This window comes from Manis pentadactyla, chromosome X (assembly GCF_030020395.1).
Source record: "Manis pentadactyla isolate mManPen7 chromosome X, mManPen7.hap1, whole genome shotgun sequence".
Taxonomy (NCBI): Eukaryota; Metazoa; Chordata; class Mammalia; order Pholidota; family Manidae; genus Manis; species Manis pentadactyla.
This window is the reverse complement of record NC_080038.1, coordinates 33,599,528-33,617,123: the sequence shown is the minus strand read 5'-3', so window position 1 is coordinate 33,617,123 and position 17,596 is coordinate 33,599,528. Positions and strand designations below refer to the sequence as shown.

At 49.6% G+C, this 17,596-nt stretch overlaps 1 long non-coding RNA gene across 1 annotated transcript; it reads left to right on the top strand.

The window, feature by feature from the left end:
• The first annotated feature begins 904 nt into the window (after positions 1–904).
• LOC118909249 (uncharacterized) lies at positions 905–17,324 on the top strand. Its single transcript, XR_008995325.1, has 3 exons — positions 905–1,155; positions 15,804–16,063; positions 17,229–17,324. It is a non-coding gene; the product is annotated as an uncharacterized LOC118909249 (long non-coding RNA).
• Positions 17,325–17,596: the final 272 nt, after the last annotated feature.

Genomic DNA, 17,596 nt, shown 5'->3' with positions numbered 1-17,596 from the left:
GGGGGCTGTTTTTAGCACATGTCCCCTTTCTCTCTTTCTTTCTGTCTTTTTTTCTAAATAAGAGAAGGCAGTTCCTTCGGCACCAGGAGCAAAAAAGAGGGAGGGGGCCAAGAAATGAAAGACTCAGGGAGTGTTACACATAACAGTGGGCGTATTTTCTGGAAAGCAGCCGACAATCAGTGTTTGCAGACGCCTTTTATTTTATATTATTTCCTCATCTGTTCAGCTTTCTTGGACAGAAGCCAGCAAGTTAATATTCTCAGTCAAAGTCGGTCTTTTATCTGTCAGGTTCAAAATGAAACTGAGTCGCTTGGGTTTTAAAGCATCTCAGCCAAAAGGCAAACACACCTTCTCAGTAGCTCTAGCCCAGGGGCAGTCACTTGGGCTGCCACCCCTGTGAGCAGCTCCCACTGAGGCCCTCTTATGGGGCTTTTGAGTGTGAGTGGCTTTGTGTCTCCTTAACTAGGACATGGGTCACCCCCCTGGGAGCCTGGCCTGGCTGCGGCCTTTTGGCGTCATCAGCTCCTGAGCATGGTCCCGTCACCCAGGGCCCGGCTCGCCTCAGCAGATCATGCTGGAGCCCAGGGCAGTTTGGCAGTTACAGGAGGCAGGCGGGAGGAGAGGTAGGGAGAAGGTGGTAACCCTGGCCCAAGTCCTGCTTAGAGTATTGAGAGAACAAAGCTGTGGTGGTTTTGAGACATGCCCCCAAATTCTCTGGCAGTCCTTCCATGAAAGGATGGCCCCCAAACTCCCTCCGCTTGAGTCTGGGCTGGCTTTCATGACTCGCTTCTAACAAACAGTTAGAACAAGAGTAACAGAGTGATGCTGTGAGATTTCCAAGGCCATGTGAGAAAAGGGGATACACCTTCCACCTGGCTCTCTCTCACAGGACACCCACCTTGGGAGCTGCCATGGAAGAAATCCAGCTGCTCTGAGGCCACCGTGCTGGAGAGGCTGTGAAGGGACCACACAGAGAGACCAGGGCCCCAGCTGTGCCAGCCCCCAGCTGTTGGAGACTTCCCAGCACGAGCACCAGACTTGTGAGAGAAGAGAGAGGTGGGGATGTCCCCTCCTCCAGCCATCTGACTGCAGCGGCATGAGAGGCTCCCAGGTGCAGCTGGCTCACTGGGCTCAGTCATCCCAGAACCCTGGGAGGTAAGGATAAAATGCTATGGCTGTGCTATACCATTAAGTTCAGGGTTTTGCTATGCAGTAATAGATAACCAGTACATTGACCTTCTCCCTTCTGATGTTGTCTTCTCCAGAGGAAAGCTGTGGAAGGTAGGTGCCTTTCTGCTATACTAATCCTCCCTTGGCAGGACAGCCTGAAAGAAAGAGACGCTGACCTTGGGTCTAAAGGTCTGAACTCTAGTTCTGATTCTTTCTGACATACGGCCTTGCTCCACTCTCTCAACCCTCCTGGGCCTCAGTTTCCATATCTGTACGATGGGGATGATAGATAAGACAAGCTTCACAGAGCACAAATGAGATGGTGGGTGTAACTCCCAGATTTCTCAGTGCTCTGAGATATAAGATCTGTAAAGAACACATTTCTCCACATCACAAGGGTATGGCAAGAAGATATATACAACCTGTAACAACTGTAACTTACATGCAACTCCAAGAGAAAAGGGGCCCTTTGTCAGATGTAAGAAGTACTCAGAAGTTCCTTCTTATTTTTATGTTGTGTCATAGCTACAGGAGAGCAACCAATGAAGCTGTTTGGCCATGAAGATTAATTTCATTCTGGGAAGCCCATGGCTTTGTGACCCCAATCAAAGTGTGGTTCTCTGCAGTCAATTCGGGGCCTCCCCTGGGTTTGGAAGCCATTCAAAATGTAGTGGGATGTCCCTGGGGCTAAAATTCCAGAAGTCCCCTATATCAATAACTCCCCACCCAACCCCAGACCCAGCAGGACTCGGTAGGATATTGGGGGTCAATTGAAATTGGAAACAGGCTTTATGGGAGGAATGAGGAGCAAGAATTTCCCCTCCTGCCATACTGCCCCTGCACTCAGCTTGGACCTGGAGTTCTGCTCTCCTTTCTGAGCGTTCCTCCCTCGGCACTAACCGCTTGGCACTTCTGGGGGCCTCTCCCTTCCTTACAATATGGCTGCTGCTAATAAAGGCATAAATGCTGCAAAGCACTTATTACAGTAATATTATCTTTATATTATCCCAGCATTACCAGATCGGGCGTGGGGGCTGGGGAGGCGGGAGAACCTCTTTGGTGCTGTCAGTAATCGGAGGAAGGCAGTTTAGTTTAATGATAATGACTTACACTTACATAGCTGCCCTCATCCCAGAGGACCCTGGAGCACTTTACAAACACACTCTCGCTCTGAGCCTTTCGAACAAACCTGAGCTGCAGCAATGCTTATAAATAATATATACTCTGAGTGCCTCTATATACTGCAAATGTATGATATAAATATGTATAAATGTAACAAATATGATTTTTGCATGTTACATTTATAATCTTTAAAAAAAAGTGGTGACCCATCATGGGTGTGCAGCCACGAAACAGACTCATAGGTTGCAAAGTCCAATAAATATCGATACTGCGCAACCATTTACAACAGGTACCAGCCCAGGGCTTTTGAAAGCTAAGGAAATCATTCAGGGTCTACATTCACTGGGTTCCTCTTTCACTGGGAAGGTCATTCTCAGGTCAAGTTTGTTCAACCAGGTCCAGCTCGGGGTGCGGCAAATGCACAGATATGGACAGTCCTAGATGCCCACCAGGGCTGATTTGGAAGCGTTGACACTGATACTGTGTGATCACGGACAAAGCAGGAGCCTTCTCTGGGCCTCAGCTGAATCCTTAACATAACTGGATATAAGGTTCTATGGTAGATTGTGGTATTGCTCCTGATCATTCAGGCCCTTGCTATATTAAAATTATACATTTATGCCATTTGCCACGTGAATTTGTAGTACTTCACATTAGAGTAGGTAGAGCTTACTTCCCCACCCCATGGATTTGGGGTTTGGGCATATTTTATGATTGCTATTGTGTAACAAACTGCCCCCAATTTACATTAAGAAATTGTTTTACATTCAGTAATGTAAAACAACAGCCATTTTATTATGTCCATGGATTCTGTGGGTCAAAGATTTGCTTAGCGCACAGTAGGGATGACTTGTCTCTGCTCCATGATGTTTATGACCTCAGTTGGAAAGAACTAGAAGGCTGGAAGTGACTCAGTGGCTGGACGCTGACATCATCTGAAGGTTTGTTCTCTCACATGCCTAGAGTCTGTGCTGGGCTAGCCTGAAGATTAGGACAACCAACCAGAGAGGTTGCATGGAGCCTCACAGCACAGAAGCCTGAGGAGTCAGCCTTCTTACATGGCAGCTCAGAGCTCCAAGGGCAAGGGATCCAGTGACAAGGTGGAAGCTGCATTGCCTCTTATGACCCAGTCTTGAAGATCAGTATCACTTCCACTGTCCTCTATGGTCGAAGGAGTCACAAATCCATCTGGACTCAAGGTGAGGGGAATTGCACTCCACCTCTCAATGGGAGGAATGTCAGGGTCACTCACATTGGAGGGGAGAATGTGGGATGACATATATTGCTGTGGCCATCAGAATGAGTTGCTGCATAACAAATTAGCACAAACCTAGTGGCTTGTCACCATGTGCATTTTCACCATTTCTTTGGGTCAGGTCAGGAGTTTGAGCAGAGCTTAACTGGGTCCTCTGCTGGATGTCATAAGGCTGCTATCAAGGTGTCAGCCAGATTGCATTCCTTTCTGGAGCCCAGGATCCTCTTCGAAGCTTGTGTGGTGTTTGGCAGAATTCAGATGAGGATCTGCGGAAGGTTCATGCTAAGCATGGTAAGCATCACTGGTAAAACCTCGTGAAGGTGCATAAGATACCAAGAAGAGCTTCACACATGGTCCTTGTTATTCTCCAATGACATTGAAAAATTCCCAAGGTCAGGGACACTGTGTTATACTCACTCTGAATGTATCATATGACCCAGAGCAGAACTAAGCACATGGCTGAGGCAAGACATGGCTGGCTGCCTGGATGCACTGAGGGATGGATAGATGGACTAGGGATGAAGACTTAAGTTCCAAGGAGATTCTGAGAGCGTATCAAGGAATAGGAGAGGGAGATATCTGGTGTGTCTCTTGAGGACAGTGTGATGGCTCTGGGGGAAGGTGCAGTATGGTGGCTACAGCAGGACCTTTGAAATCAGACAGACTTGGGTTTGGACTCTTGGTCAGCCCCTTTCTAGCTGGGTGACCTGGGGCAATTACTGGACCTCTGAACCTTCAGGTTCCCCAGTGGTCAAATGAGGGCTATGGGAAGATCCCGGTAAGCTGCTTACATGGCCCATGTAGATGCCTGTTTAGCACCCGCTGATGCTGTGAGGGGCATCAAAGTATAGTGTGTTTGAGCTCAGGTTCCAGAACTGTGTTGCCTGGTTTGAAGCTTGGGTCCACCAACTCCCTGTACTCAGCTGTTCAACCCCAAAACCAAGGAACTGAAGCTGAGACCTTTCTCTCCTTCACTCCTTGCTTCACCACAAACAACCACTGGGTCCTGTCAGCTCTCCCTTCAAGATCTATCTGGAACCTGTCCACAGCTCTCCATCTCCATTTGGTCCCAGCTGCCATCATCTCTCACCAGGACAGAGCCACCCATAGTCCCAAGATGCTGTCACCCATGCCCACAATCTGCCCTCCACACTGCAGCCAGAGAGATCATTGTCGCTTTTCCACTGAAAACTTTCTGGTGGCTTCTCACTTCACTGGTCTTAAAATCCTTGGCACAACTCTCAGAGCTCTGCACCCAACTCCTACCCACCTTGCCTCACACCTTAAGGAACCAAGGCCCTTCCTGCCTCAGGCCTTTTGAATCTATTTCTTCTGCTCCAAATGCCGTCTCCATCCCCCATTGCTCCCAGAAGACTCTTCACCCTTCATTCCTCAATTAATGTCCATCTGAAGGATGACCAACACCCTTCCCCACACCTAAATTAGGTACCTTTGCATCTTTGACACTGTTGTGTCCCTTTGGAACATCATAATTCATAGTTAAATATTTGTGTGTTTATTGAACTTCTGTCCATCCTTCCCCATTAGACTCTGAGTTCCATGAGGGCAGGGAGGTTATTTCTAGCCTGATATATAGTTGGCTCTCAAGAAATATGTAATGAATGAATGGAAACAATTTCCTAGATCCCTTATGAAAAGTGACATCTAATACTCATAACAATTCCTACTGACAAGCAGGCTCAGAGAGGTGGAGCAAGATATAGTCAAGGTCACCCAACTGGTGAGTGGCAGAACTAGGGGTGAGGCCCGTGGCCCTCTGACCCTGAAGGCTTTGCATTTTTCAGCAGCATCTCTGTTGAATGCTGGCTAGGTACAAGATTCCTGAAGTGTGCAGACGGAAGTGAGAGATCTGTGCCTCTGTGTAGGGTGGGAGTGAGAATGGGGGCTCACTTGGGCTTCCTGTTTACAGGTAGCAACAAAAATTATACAGTCCAGGGTGGTGGGTGCTGTGATGCAGCACCCAGAACCCCTTTCAGGGGGGGGGGGGGGAGCTCACTGTCTAGTGCTCTTTCTAGCCAGCTCTTAGATCTTGACCTCTTTAGAGACAGCCCGAGCTGCTGAGAGGTGCCAAGACTGCGACCATGTTCCTCCCAGCGTGGCCCACATCCAGTGACTGTTTGAGGAGGGGCATGAAGGTCTGGCTGTCTTGCCTCAACTCACTGCAAGTCTAATGGGCCATCGGAGCACCAGAGCTCCTTGTGGGACAGCCAAGGCTGTCCTTGTGCCTTCACCACAGCCTGGCTTTCCCTTCTGATGGCTTCTGCTACCCCCACTCCCTCCCATAGGCACTGATCCCAGGGGCATTCCCTAAGGAACAGTCCACAGGCAGAAGTCCATCTTAGAATCAGCCTTCTGGGGCCTTCGGCCTGTGACATTCAGTGTCCCAGATCTTCCCATCACCTACTTAGCTTTAGCACACAGTTCATGCATTTGTATCAAGGTGATGCTGCTGCTGGTGTCCAGGGACGGTGCTGTGAGAGCCACTGGTAAAGGGAAACCGCAAATAAAAAGGGACTCTGGTTGTCTTCATAGTCCTACTCTTTTTGGCCCCTTGGCAAGGTATCCCCACCAAGTTCCCTTCCAGGTGAGAACTTACATTTAATTATGTTGAAATCATCAAAAAGATGTCTGGCCCACGTGAACCCTTGAGCAGTGGAAATAGGCCAGAAGACTGAACATGAGTGAGTTGTCCTTTCCCTCTGGCTGCCACCTAGAGCCCTGACTTTTGGCTCCATTTGGCTCCCCTCCCTCCAGGCAGCCAGCCATCTTTCACCCCACCTGCTCAGGGAGCCAGCTCCCCAGGCACATGTGCTCCAGACACTCTGGGCAAAGCTGCTGAGTGTTCTAATCTACTCTCCCTGTCCCTCAAGCTGGAAGTCTCCAGAAGAGTGACGCAAAAGCAGCCAAGAGGTGGGCCGAGGCTCAGGGAACTAATTGAAGAACGACTCCTCTGCGGGGTGTTAATACCTTGCAAAGAAGTGAATCTACTGGCATTTTTTTAGAGTTTAATAAAAATATATATGCACCATGAGAAAATCATAGCAATAATTCCTTGCACCTTTGTTCCATGAAGCCCAAAGCACTCCCCATATATTATCATATTCATTATCCTATTTTCTTCACGTTTCTCATTAATTTTTTTCTGAGGTGATATATTAATATGAAATTCTAAATCACATTAAGAAGACCACGAGCCCAACTCGTTCTCCTCACCCTAACTCCACCTTTCTCTGCCCCCCTTCCAATCCATCATCCTCACCCCCACCTCCTTCTCCCACCCAGGGGAGGGCAAATTAGAAGCTAGTAAGCAGCTGACCTGGGTGTAGTGGGGAGCAGAAGACTGGCGAAGGGCAGGCAGCCAAGTGCCACTTTGTCAGTAGCTGCCTTCCCATGCCCCCTCTCCAGGACGCCTCACTCAGACCAGGACACTGATGCCCCTCACGAAAGGAAACCTGCCTTGCAGCCCAACTCCCCTTTAATAGGTGTAAAACCTACTCCCCCCGACTCGCATGCAAGTGGGAAAGAATCAGGCTCATTACAGATATTATCATGCAGCACTTCATATTTCAAAGAGCCTTATAATCGCTAATTAGTTATTGCCAGAGAATATGGAAATGGCACCTTGCTGGAATCCCGCAGACTCCGCCTGCAAGCACGTCAGTCAGCCTCACTCTGGTGGCCTGGCCTGGTCTGCGCAGGCATCCGGGAAGTGTGATCAGCCACGGGGCAGAAGGCATGAGTCCTGGCCAGTGCTGGTCTGCGTGGGGGTTTCTGGGTCACCTGACTGCATTCTGTCAGCTTAGGAGAGCCCAGAGATGTGGCAAAAGAAAAGAGGCAGTAGAAAATTAAAACAGATTCTCAGAAGAGGCGATGAAGCATTCCCTTCCCACTGTGATGAGTTCAGTTCCCCATAGGACCTGATGGTTGCAAAGGGCCCGGGGCTCACACCCAGTGTAGGTGCATATGCATGCCAATGGTGAGCCCACTCCACAAACCTCCTAAAGAGCTCAAGTGCACACAGGTCTTCTGATCAGGTTCTGAAGCCCTTGTTCCTATTCCTTTTTAGCTAAGAATAGGCAACCGTAGGGTTTGAATGGATGTCCGGGGCATCTCCCTCTCCCACCCGGGGCCTGTATCTACTCCATCCCATCTAACTCCATTTTCAAAAATAATTCTTGAAGAAGGTGAAGAGCTACAGTCTGCAGTCCCCTCCAGAGAAAGGAGGGACAAGCAGCAGCCTCATTCACCCTGGATAACCTCAATCTCATTTGAATATCATAAATCCCAAGAGCAGCTGGAGTCAGAAGGGGCCTCAAGGGGGTGGGCACTGGCTAGGTTGACTTAGTCTCTTGGACAAATGCTGTTGCTGTCTTGGATGAGAGTGGAGGATGCAGGGAGCACTTCCCTTTACGATTCCATACCTCATCTTTCCTGTAAATGGGGACTGAGGAGGTGTGAACTGAAAGAGAACTCTGAGCAAGGGCAGCAAAAGCATTCGTTCCAGCAAAGCTTGCCACACAGGTCACAGGGGGCAGGTGGGACAGAGGCTCAGGAGGCTCTCCTGGTTAACACATCTTCAGTGGGGACTCAGCTGTGGGAAATTCCAAAAATGCTTCAACTCCCAGGGAGTGATCAGAGGTTGCAAACACATTTCCCCGGCTTTCTTCTCTTCCTGGCACCAGGACGTGCAGAGGCCACTCAGTTGCCTTATTATCTTATTTCCCCTAATGACTCCACTGTTTGCTCCAGCTTGCAGAGCAAAGATGAAGAGATGGAGATGCATGTCTGCTGGAATTAGTCCTCAGTCTATGTCTTTGGAGGCTTGTGTCTACAATACCCATGCTTTCCCCTTGCTGGCAGGTTACCTATCAGAAGCTGCCTGCTCTTAGCACAGAAGTGTGCTGCGAAAGAACCTGATGTGCCACTGGACCTAACTTCCAGCACTCCAGGAATCGCAGGAGCCTCAGCCTCGCCTGCACTGTAGATGGCAACCCTCACAATGAGAATGCAGTGAGGTTCGGCCTGTCAGGCAGCGCCAGGGGTGTGGGGGCAGGGGGTTGGACCATGTAGGCAGGTTCCCCAAAGCCTTTGGGAAGAAGCACTTAAGTGATCCGGGTCCTCCTTGGACATGACAACTGGCCTTCCAGCTTCTCTTTCCTCCCTTAGTTTCAGGCTGAGGCAACTGGCTGGGAGGTCCTAGCCAAAGCCTTATCTGCCCCTTCAGTCCTCTTAGCGCCCCTCCCACTGCTGCCTTGCCCTGCTCCTTTCCTGAGGTCCCAGAAGCCAATAGCATCTGCCCTCCCTAGGGGTTGTGGAGCCTGCCTTTCCTCACAATTCCTAGGCCCAAAGGCCTCCCTTTCCCTCCTGCTCCCCGCAACTGCCATGAGGTTTCCCAGTCCCAGCCCGCCTTTCCAGTCCTGCACCTTGCTGACATACCCCACAAACGCAAGAGAGCTCCAGTTCGAAGGCCACCCAGAGCCCTGCTTCGCAGCACTGAAGGTGGCTGGAAGATGGGCTCCATGAAGCTGGGGTACACACATCCGGCAGCCACCTGGCTCCCTGGCTTTAGCTATCCACTAAGTACATCACCATGAGAACGGGCTGCCGAATGAGCACACAGGACATGCCTTTCCTAATCTGCTGAAATCTACTCTGCTCCTTATTACAGATACTGAGTGTGCATGCACACACGCACACCTACACATGCTCACTCACACGTGACTACACTGCACCCTCACACACATGTCTGCTCAATCACGCAGGCACCCATGATCACATGATCATATACACACGTCCTTGCACACTCACACGTGTGTTCCGGCTGTGTCCTAAGCCCAGTGTAACCTCTAGCTTGAGATTTTTATTACAACAGGGTAGCTAATTGAGTCAGGACTGGGAGTGCCGGGACAGAGAAACAAAGGGCCCATTTCCTCCACCATCCCAATTGCTCCCCCTTCAGGCTGTAGCTGGGCAGGCAGGTGGCAGGAACTGGAATCTGGGAAAAAGAAAGGAAGGAGACCAGGCAGGAGAAGGCAGAGAGAGTGGTGAGGAGGGATTTGGGTCTGTAAGAGACTCAGAGCCTCTGCTGAGGGTTAGAAAAGCAGATTGGAAGGTGCTAGAAGGCAGACCTCCTAGTTCTTCTCTGACCCCAGCAGAAAGATATTGTGTGAGGTAAGTAGAGAACTGGGGGTCAAGTGACCTGTGGGACTTTGGGTCAGGAGGTCACGTACCTTCTCCAAGTCTGTTTCCCCACCTCTAAAGTGGGAATAAGGATATTTGCCTTTTAGAGGTGCTGGGAGGAGGAGCAATAATGCTTGTAAAGAGCCTGAAACAGGGGAAGGCCTCCACAAATCTACTATTGTCACAGATGCCTAAACGGGAAGGGATCTTGGAAGGTGACAGTTTCGTGGCCCCACTCATAGAGGGTTTACTTGGGACACATGGTGATGGACTTCCTTCCCTCACTGCAAAGCTGTGCCTCTCGTGTGACTCATTCCAGTTGTCCAGTCCCCTGGGCCATGGTGTAAAGAGTGGCACTGTCACCCGCAGGGAAGGAAGAGAGGGCCTGATATAAGGTTCATGCAGTAGGGTGGGGTGGCTCCCAGGACAAGTCCCAAGGAGAGCAGAAATGCACGTCTTTATCTTGTTCCTGGGGAAATAGATTTCCAATGGCTTGAGGTTTACCCAGAACCACCATACAGGACCAAAGATTCGGAAACCCACAGGCACACAGCCCATCACTGCAGGGAAAGGGCAGAGAAACACTCCCAGCTTTGTGGCTACCTGCCCCAGAGAAATGGCACTGCTTCTCTGGCTGCTGTCTTGAGAAAATGGTACCAAAGTGATCTCTCATCTGCTCTCTGAACCTCTTGGGGGGCATCCTGAAGAGCAAAACAATGAGCACAAGGAGGCTGTCAGGGTAGGGGTCAAGGGCCCAGATTCTGGAGCCGGACCTTCTGTGTTGGAATCCTGTCTCTACCACTCACCAGCTCTGTGACTTATTGTGCCTCTGTTTCCTCATCTGTAAAGTGGGGAGACTTTAGCACAGTGCCAGACACATGGGAAGCCCTGTTGCAATGTCAGCTCTAATAATTCTGGTTCCACTCCTCAGTCAGTTGCTCTGCATGGGGACTACTTCTCAAGGGGAGGGTGGGTTAGCTGTGGACTTGCTGCCTGTACGAAGGGCCACAAGGCGGCGAGTCTGGGGCCTATGCATGGAGCACCCGTCATCATGGCAATTTAGTTTTTCTCAGCCATGTGGACCCACAGCATGGTCCTCTCTTAGGCACATGTAGTCGGGGCTCCCTGGTGGCAGGCTGTTCCCCCAGTCAAGATAAACTGATCCCCTCCAGTCACCATCTGCTTCCACCCAGTGTCTCCTGGGCGTCCTTATTGAGCTACACTGCCACGTACAGGTAGATCCAGGTTCAGCTCAGGTCTGTCTTGGCCTCTCCTCTCTCAGTCTCCAGTCCAGGCATGGTCCCCATCCCCCTTCCGGCTCTTCCTCTCCACTGGGCAGGGGTCCCTAAAATGAGGTGCCACCTTCTCCGTGCTGCTTATCTGCCCTCAGCCACCAGGGCAAGACCTTGGCTTATCTGGGGACAGGGGCTGGGGGTGGGAGGTGGCAGCCCTTTAGGAGGCAGGAGAGGAGGGTGAGGGGGTGAAGTGGCAGGCAGGCAGGAAGGGACTAGGAAGCGGAGGAGAGCAGGGGGAAGGAAGGTGATGGGGTAGAAATGGAGGAGGGGAGAGAAAGGGGTAAGGCAGGGCCGAAAGGTAGCAGGAAAGGAAGGGGGAAGGCGGTTGGGAGAAAAGGAGGGGGTGTGGGGAGGGAAGGAGAAGGAAGGGAGGCTGGGAAGGAAGTGTGGAGGGAGGGAGAGGAAGCAAGAGGCAAGGAGGGAAGGGAGAGGAGAAGAGAAGTTAGAAGGAAATGAAGGTGGGGGAATGGGCCTAAGAAAGGAAGGGAGGGAGGAGGGAGGCTTGGGGTGGGGTGAGGAGGGAGGCGGGAAGAAGCGGCAGGAAGGGAGCGTTCAGAGAGGATGGGACTGCTTTCTCTCTGCTTCTTGTCCCCTCTGACTCCAGTGCACACCACTCACTCCCGCCCCTGCCGCCCACACACTCTATGATGGGTTTTGTAAAAGAAGCCACACAAAAGGGAGAATAAGAGAAGGAGGGCTCTTGAGAAAAGCTAGACATGTAAGGGTTCTGAAGTGGCACATCTGACCTTGGACATCTGAGTGGCTGGAGACAAAAGTCCTGGCCCATTGCCAGGCAGGACAGGATGGCAGGAAAGTCAGTCCAAGTTCAAATCTCTTCTCTGTCTAGCAGGTTCCCTGGGCAGAGGACCTTGGAAACAGGTGGCAACCTGCCTAGAGTACTAGTTATCACATTTATAAAATGGGCATGATTGAAAAACCTGCTTTACAGGGATGCTAAGGTTAAGTTAGGTTAAACAAACAAGCAAACTGAAGAAATGTAAAGGCCTTGGTCTCAGGGGCTGTGACCCAGTTCTTTCTTTAGTTCCAGTAGGAAATGTTGTTGGTGCCCTACCTGGGCTGGCACACCCCTCTGCCAGCTGCTGTGTGTTGGCTGACCACTTCCCAGATGGGAGACTACCCATTGAGATGCCAGGGAGATTACCACCCCCTCCTCTGGGGCTCCTGGCAGCCCATGCCTATGTAAGGGAGGAGATGTAAAAGCCCACCACCCTGCCTTCAGGTGGGCACTACCAAGCTCCCCAACAGATCAGGCAGAGTCAAGACTTTAGCTGAACCCACACCTGTTCACCTTTTCCTCTATTTTACTTCCCTCATGGGCTTCTACTGAGAGTCCTTCCTCAAAAGGTCACCTGCACCTAGAAACCTGTCTCAGGCTCTGCTTCTAGGGAAGTCCACCTAAGACAGCACCTTCCAGAGGATTAGTTGTCAGTGTGCTGGGACAAAGACTAGGCCTAGTGACAGAATGCTGCAGAGGCAGGAAGGCCACACACAACTCTGCCCTTACCCAGAGGGGCAGCGTCAGGCCAGCTCTATGAGCCCCTGGCAGGTTCCAGGCTGCCCTGGGCTGGTCTTACCTGTCCTGGGAGGACTGGATGAAGCTGGTGAGATTCAAATGATGTAAAATAAAAACAGACTTGAAGGTGTGACCCCAAAGGCTAGGGTTTGCTGGGACACCAAGTAGCCACCAACCATGGCAAATGTTCCAAAATGGCTGCTGAGAAGCCTGCAGGTGGGGCGACCGGTGGAGGGGGAGGCTGCTGGTCTTGGGCACACACAGGGATGGGGGGCTGGGATTAATTTAAGGGATGAGAAGGAGTCAGGGCACACTTGAATGGGGGAGGTACCCACAAAGCTTCCGTTCTGTGTGCAATTAGTCTAGGGATGCCCTCATTTGCATAAGGTTCATAAATTTGCATAAAATTGCTGGAGGCCCTAACCACCAGTACAGAAAATAAAATAACATGAATAAATTAGCAGAACTGGCTGCGATTGGAGCAAGCCTGGTGTTTGGGGATCTTCTTCTAACTGAGGAGCACTGGAATGGCAGGAAAAGTGGCAGGAGTGTGACCCTCCAGAACAGCTCAGCTGCCCGCTGGGTGCCCCACCCAGCAGCTGGGCCCAGGAGCTATGAAATCAGGGCCTGAGGGGGCAGAGGCAGCCAGTGGGCCCTGGCTGGTAGAGGAGGCCTGAGAGGACCACAGGGGTGACAGGACATGTGAGGAGCCCGTGGGAGTATGTGAAAGGAAGCACGCTCAGTGTCCAGCCCCCATGTATATGGAGGCCTTTTCTCCCTCTGGCCTGAGCCATATGCTCTCTCATTTGATTCTCATGACAATCATCGGAAACTGTACAATTACCCCATTGAGGAGCCATGGAAACGTAAGTTTGGAGGAGTTACAGATGTGCGCAGGGTAACAGCAGCAAATGGCAAATCTGGGCCTGCCCAGCTCCAGGGCCCTTAGCAACCTCCCAGTGAGACTGTAGCGCAGCATCCGGCAGGCATGCAATAAATGTTTGTTGAATAAATGACGGTGTACATCGGGATGAGATTTGAACAGAGGCAAAAGTCAAACCGAGGATGCTGTGAGGCAGTTCTTGAAGGAAAGCAGTTAAAAGTGAACCTCAGGATGCAATGTCCTCAATTGAATAAACAAAGCAAGCCCTGTCAGTGATCTTGGGAGGCAGGGAAGAGGCAACTAAATCACATTCCTCCCCACTCATGACTTCTGGGACCTGGTCTTTTGGTTCCTCTATGGCACTGACCCATCTTGCCCTCTTTGCTTGCCTACCTTCAGAACCCTGCCTGATGCTCCAGGCACACCTCATTTTCAATGCTGATCTGGAACCTGTGGTCCTGGGTGAGGAAGCTGAAGCCATAGCTAACCATAGCTAAGAAGCTGGCACGGTAGGCCAAGCCCGTTTCCCATCCCTGAAAGTGCACGGGCTCTTAACTTTGATTCTCATCCACTCACAAGCCTTCACTGATGAACCGCCGATTTCTCTCTCCATTCTCTCTCCTCTTTTGCACTGATCCTGCTGGTTTAGAAGAACTCTCAGAGATTATTTTTTGGCCTCTGCTCTCTCTCTGAACCTCCTCCTCTCCCAAAGCCACTGTTAATGAATCAAATTGCCCTTCGACTTGAATTACAGGGAAAGCAACTTCACCCACTACTTGTGGCAGATGGGACGGCTGCCCCCACACCCACACTGGCCTCACTGCAATGACTCAGAGTGGATGTTTATTTTTGAATCTCACATCCTTTATCTGAGAAAATGGACTACCGATGGGAAACAATTACCTACCACTTACCCCAAAGGGCTGATGGGAGCAGATGGCACGGGCGACGGAGAAGCCGCACAGTGCATTAATGTCATCAGGAACGATCACAGTCATAATGAGTCCACATCACAGGGATTGAAAACTGAAAAGAGGCAAGAGCAACAGCTGGGCACTTCAGCCAGATGTGGTCGCGGTCACCCAAATGGTTCGTTCCCGTTTCACTTAATGAGCAGACAATGGTGTGAAGCTACAAGGGGACTCAAGGAAACAGCCCCTGCTTTCAAACCTGCCCATTATCAGGGAGCCACTCAACAGGGAGCACGTGGTAACATTGTTTACCTGGGCCTACGGAACCACTTTCTTCTGCTCTGACTGTATAAACGGTGTGTGTGCGTGTATGTGCGTGTAGGTGTGTGTGGGGGTGCGTATGTGTCTGTGACCACACAGTGCCTCTACTAATTCTGCCCAGAAAGGAATGCAGGACACAGTGTCATAGTAAAGTCTATAGAGCTAGGAGTATTGTTCAAAGATAATACATAATGGATGTGAGAAAGATTTGCAAGGACACTTCGTAATTTCCTGAATTTGGATGCTGTGATATCAGGGACTGTAAAGACAGATGATAGGTTAATTTCCTAGCTATAGAAAGGACGAGGATGGGGACCAATGATCCAGCCAGCATCCCTGACACTTCAGAGGGGTTTGGGCAGAAAAGGAAAAACTACCCCACTGCAGAGTCCCCCTGACGCCTGCCCTGTTCGGCTTGCATCACAACCCCAACTTCGCTCCTCACTCGCACTCCCCCACCCCCTTCGCTGTAGGCTTTCTTGAAGCCCAAACCAGCTCAAAGATGCCTTCAGATTCTTTCCTCTTCCTCCCAGCTGGACCATGAGATGGGTTCCATACCAACAGTGTGAATGTGTAGGGTCTTAGCACACATTCTGGGTCCTAAATGTTTGGGGGGCAGGTTTATCTTACTAGATGTAACCAAGTGAGAAGGTTTTTGCTGGCACCTTTCTGCAGGCAATGGATGAACTCTTGAAGATGCAGAGCCACAGCCAACAGAGTTCAGTGACTTCAGAAACATCACACCATTTTTGGGAGCATCAATTTTTACAGTGATTATTTAAACCTGGAATGTGAAAGCTGGAAGTAAACACAGAGAAGAGATCTTGCACAACCTCTTCATTGGGCAGACAAAGGAACAGAACCAGAGCATGTGATGACTTGCCTAAGGTCACACAGCTTATGATTGCCTGGCTCCACTTAATAATCTAGGCCTCTGAACTCAGACTGATACATTCTCTACAACACTATACACTTTATCGAGTTACTGGCTGTCCTTATCCATGTCAAATCATAGATTTTTGTTAACTGTATTATGTAAACAAAGAGATGTTATCAATATAAAGCCTCAGCATGTCATGTTTTAATTAATCTTTGCTTCCACATTTTTTAGTTGCTGTGAACGCTGCTGAACTCATCAACCTACTTGGTCTGGCTTCTATCTCAACCACTCCATTGAAACTGCTCTTTGCAACTAAGTATTTGTTGCTACACACAAAAGACACTTACCAGACCTCATTTTACTCAACACCTTGGCAGCATTTGACACTGCCAACCCCATCTCCTTCCCAGAATGTTCTGGCTCAGTGCTGCTCAAAACACGTGCTTTGTGGACCCATACCAGTAGCCAAACTGTTACTGGTCTGCAACAAGGTAAGTACAGAAACTAAGAAGAACAGAAACTTACATAGTAATTTCACAAGTGAATTTTTATCTGTTGACTCTATTCATAAGAAATGGAGTTTGTATTTTGAATGTCTGGTAATTTTTGTTAATCCATTTTTATTGCATTGTATTGTAAGAGTATTTGTCTGCAACACATTGCAGGGTGCAGGAGCAGGGCAAGCTCTAGTCCTTCCCCAAAGACAGTGTATGACATGGTGCTAGAAGACTGTCTTTTCTGAATCCAGCTCTCCAGGGTTCCCTCCCACTACACTCTCTAAAGTTTACATGCTGTCTTCACCGTTCTCATGCCTGCTGAACGGCCCTTTCCTGATGAACTCCTGTGCACCTGTTGGGTCTTAGCAGAGAGGTCATCCCCCCTACCCCTGCCACCCCAGGAACTCTTTCTGTGCTGCCATCGAGCCCTTCACCATCCATGTGGCCCATGTAACCGTCCTCATCAGATACCAAGGCTACAAAGCCTCATTGTTTCTCTAGCCCCTAGTCCAGTGCCTGGCACACAGGGAACCCCCATCAGCCTTTGCAGTATGAATAACTTTCACCGGAGGTGACCTCAGCAGCACACCATTCACTGACTTAGAAGGCATTTTCCATCCACTCATTTCTTCTATTTTCCTTTGTCCTGCCGAACATTTGCAGTAGGCTTCCTGGTTGTCAAAAATTAACCGTGAATAAAAATGTAGTACAATCCTCCCTGGGGCCAAAGGCAGAGTTAGAAAACCCCAGGTTGCAACCATCCTATGTATTATACAATTTCCCTTTTCTGGGTTGAGGGGAGAGACAGCAGTGGTGTTTAATGCAGAAAACATACCCTGATGGTCTGAGTGCATCCTGGGAATCTGCCAGCCTATGTGTAAGAAATTGCCTAACCTTGATTCAAGCATAGATGGGGAGTTAGGAACCTAGGTTTAAGTCTTGGCCTGGTAGAGTGTTACCCACCAAGTGAATACCACAGCCTTTCCTGCCCTGTACCTCAGTATCCTATAGGGTGAATGAATTGCAGCCAGGGTGAGCCTGCTAAGCTAAGGTATGTGTGTGTGTGGGGTATGCTAATTAGTGATCTTATAGCACACTAAAAATAGAAGTGTCAAGTGTTACTATCAATAATCATCTTTCTTCCACTCTGGTTTCCAAGGTCCCTTATGCTTTCACTCCAGAAACTCTGGATAGTAAGGAGAAATGTGATTTGGAGGAATCGCTATAACTACAGTGTAACTCAGAAGGACTGGAAAAATAAAATGCAGATGAACATGCTAGTTTTTTGGAGTGACTCTGAAGACTGAAACACTAAAGAAAAAGGTTAACTGATTTAATAAATAAAATGGTCAACTTTGGCATTGCAAAAAAAAATCCAGAAAAAACTAGACAAATGGAATACTGATAATATTTTTTTACATAGACAGCAATTGAAAGAAGAGTATCCTTAATATGTAAAATGATCTTGCAATCAATAAGAAAGTGAGAAATACCCACAGAAAAAAATGGGCAAAAGGCATAAGTAGG